The sequence below is a fragment of the Asparagus officinalis genome, chromosome 5 (genome assembly GCF_001876935.1).
Source record: "Asparagus officinalis chromosome 5, Aspof.V1, whole genome shotgun sequence".
Classification (NCBI taxonomy): domain Eukaryota; kingdom Viridiplantae; phylum Streptophyta; class Magnoliopsida; order Asparagales; family Asparagaceae; genus Asparagus; species Asparagus officinalis.
In genome coordinates, this window is record NC_033798.1 from 5701873 (window position 1) to 5708056 (window position 6184).

A 6184-nucleotide genomic window follows, 5' to 3' on the forward strand; every position below is an offset into this window, starting at 1 on the left:
TAGGGAAACAATTTATTTGATAAAGATTGGATGACCGAATCTCCCTCATATCTTCTGTAATTATAAATTCATTGAATCAAAATTTCAATAAATGGTAAGATTTTATGCATATCAAAATTATCATTACTTGAAAACCACTGTCACAATAGCAGAATTCTACATAATTCTACATGCCTGTTTGTTTGTCCCAAAAAAAGGGGAAATCAAAGAAATGGAAAACTATTAAATCAAAGAATTGTTTTGGGAGTGTTTGGTTTGCTAAAAAAAGAAGAAATCAAAGAAATGGAGATGAGTTATCACCTTATTATAGGATGATGTGAGTAATTTTTTAAGAAAACTTGTTTTGATGTTGTTTGGTTAGCGAAAAAAATAAGGAAATGAATTATAAGAAACCAATTTCTTAAAAAAGTTTGTTTGGTTATTTCTTAAAAATAAGAAAATAGATAAGATGAGATGAGTTGTCATTATATTATTGGATGATGTGACCTACACTTAAGGAAATTGTTTTCCTAGTTTTTTGGGAGGAAAACAAAGAAATGAAATGTTAATGAGATGAGTGTTAGGTCTCATGTCATGAGCCTACATCTTCTAATCTTGTTTTGATGATTACAAACAATTCTTAATATTGTTTGTCTAGTGGTTATGTTTCTTATTAGGTATTCTAGACAAACAATGTAGTTGGAGGTTGGATGTATTGAGCCTACATGATCACAACAATATGGAGGTTGGTGGAATAATGTTGGTTGAAGCCTATACAATTCAAGTTAAAGATCAAGTTCAAGCTTCATCCGCAAGTGTACAAAGTCAAGCTTCGTTGAAGATCAAGATCGCTTGGGTAACTTAGTTTAGGGTTTATATAATGTGTGTTAACTCTATAAGCTCAAATATACACACACACATATATTTGTGATTTTCGTGTTTTTTATGCAAAATAAGTTTTGGACTATATTTACATCATAAACAACTTTTATTATGTCCATATAAATATTCCATCAGTTTTCAAAACTTATTTTGAGTCAAAAATAAAAATCACATGTTTTTCATATATACGTATTTTAGTGCTTTTGCAGAATACAGTGTTTTTCACAAATTATAAATGCAAATTGAAAAATTCTTTTCCAACATGTTTGTATGTATGATTATAAACTTTTCCTAAGATTTTACATTTTTTGGAAATTGTTTACTATTTTTAAAGAGCCTTCAAAAATCAGTTTTTGGACATGCACAGTGTCTGTGCATGTTCATAAGTCGACTTATCAGGTCTGATAAGTCGACTTATGAACTAGCTTGGAATATGCATTTATCCTCTGCTAAGTCGACTTGTTTTTAACAGTAAGTCGACTTGTTATAAGTCGACTATAAGTCGACTTATAATCTCCCCTTCTGCAGCAGTTTTTCCTTCTGTCAAGTCGACTTGCGTAACCTGTTAAGTCGACTTATATATAGCCGTTGGCACAGTAACGGCTAGTTTCCAGCTTTGTTTATTTTAATGTTTTAAAGGGTTTTGGTTGGATTTTTGGGCTGTTTTCTTCAAGCCTATAAATACCCATGTGCATTAATTAGTTCCAACTAACCAAGAGGTTTTTAACAAGAATTTTCAAGTGTTTAAAAGTTTGCTTATGCTCAAGTTTGGGTTTGGTGTTTGTTTACAAAGGAGGAAGCTTACTTGCCAATTGAAGGATTCACCCTCAATCTTCTTCATCCTCTCTTTGTGATTCATAGAGAAGTTTTCCTAACTCTATTCTCTAGCAAATGTGTTTTTGATTTTCATATCATCATTTATTGCTAGTTTGTTAATTGAGTTAGAAATTGTTTATACTCATATTATCACACACACCCTATTTGAGTTTGTAGCATTTCATACATCATATATTGGGTCGTGGGGTGTGATTTAGTGAATGTGAGCTTCATTAAGTTCTCACTTGTTATTTGAGAACAAATCATTGTATTTAACTTTTATTTGTGAGGATCACTTGTAATACACTTGTACACCGAGAAAAGTGTGAGGCGAGAGACGGGGTCAAATCCAATAGGAGTGGCGTCGATTGACGAACCTAGGGAGAGGTTGTAATCGAGCACTTGAGGAGGAGGACACAGGCTAGGTTCCTACACTTAGTGTGTAAAGTATGATTGCATAGTGTTTGTGTAGTGTGAGAGTTTTCGGTGAACTTGTAAACCGAGTGTGTAGAAGTTCCGGCTTCCAAACCGGATTGTGATAGTGGATATCTCCTCGAGGTGAGGAGCGGGGACGTAGGTCGTGGGGACCGAACCTCGTGAACATATCGTGTGTTTGTGTTTTGCTTAGCGTATATTCTTTTCATCCTTTTTGCTCATATCCATATCATATATCTTCTTGCAAGAACAAAATGATCAATATAATTTTAATTAGCTTTTAATTGGGATTAGATTAGCATAAGACCCTAATCACCCCCCTCTAGGGTCTAACAATGAGATGAGTTGTCACAATCTTATTGGATGATGTGAGTAATTTTTAAATATGAGATGAGATGAGTTGAGTGATGTTGTGGATGAAAATAATGTTTTATTAGATGTGGTGGATGTGATGGATGAGTTGGTAGATAAAAATAATATTTTATTAGATGTGGTGAATGAGTTGTTGGATAAAAATAAATTTTATTAGATGTTGTGGGTGAGTTTTAGGGATGGAAATGTGTGAAATTGTACTTTTTGAGATTTCTAAGTTTTCATTTCTATTTTTTGGTTTTTGAGGAAATAACCAAACAGGCCTAATATCGTCCTTTGAATTTAGAACATACGAGAATAATTGCAATAATTGGAAACTCTTTCGTTATTATATTATTAGAGAGCACACAAATCCCTATAATCCCGACATATCCCGAAGCATATGAGAAGATAAATATGGATATATGGTGGGATGCGCCTGAGTCCCTATAAGATTTTAGTTCGATCTTTCCTTCTCGTCCCCAAATTTGAAAGAGAACCCCCCACCGACCTAACCCAAACAAAACAAAAAGGGAAAAAAAGTCAGAAAAATTCTTAAAGGACCCAAAATATGGGACCAATATGGGGGACAAGTGAAGTGTCCTCCTCCTATTGGATAATGAGTTGGCCATCATTAATTATCCAATAGGAGGGGGACACCTCATTTGTCCCCCCTATTGGTCCTATATTTTGGGTCCCTGTAGCAAAGCTCTTATTTTTAAAAAAAAAAAAAAATTTATTCGATACTACTATATTTTGGCATTTCGTGCTATTGCTAAAGTTTTTCCGATCCTTTTTTAAAATGGAAAATCATTTGATTTATATATTTTATACTTCCAAATGATAAATAAGTTAGTTTTTCACCTATTGTAACTTGTAGCTGCGAGGTTGCACCGTCGTCAATTACATTGTTCAAGAACATAGTATGTGATTATCTGATGACAAAATTTGAACTTTTAGAACCTGTTTGGATTTGTAAGGTTTTAGAGCCTGTTTGGATTTGTAAGGTTTTAGAGCCTGCTTGGATTTATAAGGGGTGAAGGGAAGTTAAGAAAACTAAATTCTGTTAAATACTTGAGCAAATAACATTTGATTATAATTTTTGTATCCTACTTATGGTCAGTGAACAAATTCAATGCATATAATTTGATGATCATTTACTGAGCCGCAACAACTCATGTTTCTATTTCTTCTCTCCCTTGAAAGAAACGAAAGCGAGAAAAAACCACAACAACCCACAAACAATAAAAAAATAGTTTTCAGCCAGTGATTAGTTTTGCTTTTGTTTTTCTGGGGGGTCCTCCCTACTGTGAGGTAGGTACAAGGGGGGAGAGTCATGATAGGTGACGACAAGGTCCGCTCCCTATCGACTCCTTTCTTCTTGTTCCTCCAAAACCCAGTCTTTTTTGTAAGTTTTGTAAGTTTGTACATGTTTAGACTTCTTCTTCAGTACATATATGAATATATTTTGAGCAGGGAAATTTATTCTCTGCTTTTCAGCTCAAAAAAAAAAACCCACAAACAATAAAAAATAGTTTTACGAAAAGTATAAGTAGAAAAGGCAATACCTCATGTTTCCTTTAAAACTATAGGGAACAATAATGGTTTTCAAAAGCTTAATCTGTTAGGTTACGGTCAACATTTTATCTCATCCAACTTTGTATCTTGAGTATAATGCCAGAAGCAGTAGGCACTTGCATGGTACAAGGATTTGATATAAGAGAAGCCACAGGGATCAAGTTAAGACTCAGGAAACGATTCCCTTTTCTTTTAATCTGGCGCTTGTGCAAAATGTTTATACTGTAGCATTTGCGCTAATATCCCATTCTTTTTTTTATTAATTCAACATAGACAATATTGTGTTGTATGGATTGCAAATATAAATTTTTATTTTGTACTAGTAGAGAAAGGGAAACTAAATTGGATTTCTTTTTTCCTTTTTCTAGTGTGAGAGCGAAGGGCACTTATATTATAAGAAAAATGAAATGGTAACTCAAATTGATTCGCTAACATCCAAGTACGTTTTTTTTCCAATGTAAATCCTCATGAATCATAAATGTATTTTTCTTAGACATTTAGGAAGGAGAAAACATATGCACACCACCCTGCCCTCAATGCTTACATGAGATACTCTGCTCTCAACATCATAGCTTTTACATATTTTTTTAGTAAGTGTATGATTTTTGTTCCACATGCTCAAATATATTATGACAAGGTTAACATGATTTGCATGTATTCATGCACTTCAACATGCATAAAATTCATGTATGCATGACCATGAAGATACTTCAGTGTTGCTTAGTAGGCTACACAAGATAATACTCATTCCATCAAAAAAGTGACCAGAACCATTTGTACTTTTCAGGTTGCTAACTGGCTCTATACTTGCCCATGAGTTGATGCATGGTTGGCTACTGTTCGCGGGAAAATTCGTAGCTTTCTTCATTGTTGATATCATTGCTATCTCAGTTAACAACTTTAGTCATTCCAGATACCGTTACACGACGAGGTGGGACAATCACATCCAGTATTCCCAGACTCTTCATAAAAGATGCGACTGAAATACTTTGGAGGGTATCTGTAGGCCCCGTTTATAAATTGCCTATAGGTCCTTAGCACAAGCTCGACGCCGATTTCACAAGCGACCACCGGGCGAACGTATCCAACAAGACCGTCTAGCTCGCCAACGCTGAAGCAGCTATACGCCAAACGCGAGCAGGCAGTTAACGAGCGACAAATCGCACCAAAAAAAAAAAAAAACAAAGAAAACATTGGAATGCATCCACTCGCACGCGGGAAATCAAACAATGTTTAGGTTGAATCACGAGGTCACTAAACAGAGCACGAACTCGGATGAATCACGATCAAATAACATCATTCCGGACTCAAATTCAGAACGTTGTGTTTACTGCCATATCAGGAACCCGACTATGCATATCTGGAATCAAGTCAACAAGTCGTGCCGAGTCCATCAACCACACCAAGAGAACAGAACCGGAAACAAGGACGAAACGGAAAACACCCGGGACTCGGCCGAACCGACCACCCCAGGTGGGCCGGCCCACGGCCCCCTGAGGTGGCTCGAACTAGGCCGAGCCAACCCATGGTGGCTCGGCTAAAGGCCGAGCCACCCATGGGTGGCTTAGGCCTCAGAACTGTGCCGCGGCACAGTTCTGAGTGGCCTATAAATAGGCCGTTGTGCTCATTTGTTTCAGAGTTGGAAATTTTGTGAGAGAGGCGAAGCCCTCTGGATTGAAGACTCAGATCTAAAAAAGCATATCGAAATTTGAAGGCTTGGAGGCTTGGACTCTTATTTTTAATTTTTCTTATTAACAGATCCGGTCCGGCGATCAACGCCAATAAAAATGGCAGGAGTTCGAGTAGATTGGATTCTGAGATCTAACACGATCACACTCCGGATCTAAGCTTGGTTCTTAGATCCCGAGATTCGAGCGGTGTTTCCTGGTGAAACAACTCCTCCCAGGCTATTATTCCTTGTTGGAATTATTTAACCCGTATATCGCTGTAGATCCGACGCCGATGCGAGTCAACGCGGGTGCGTCCAGGAAATAACCCGGCGCAGCAAGAACCCACCAAAGCGAGCGACCGCAAAAGGAGCCGCGATTAGTTCGACAAAATAGGAAATATGTATTTTACTTTTTTTCTTTGATTTTCATTAGTAACCGGATCTTATAAAAAAGCCGGATCTTTGTAACGCATA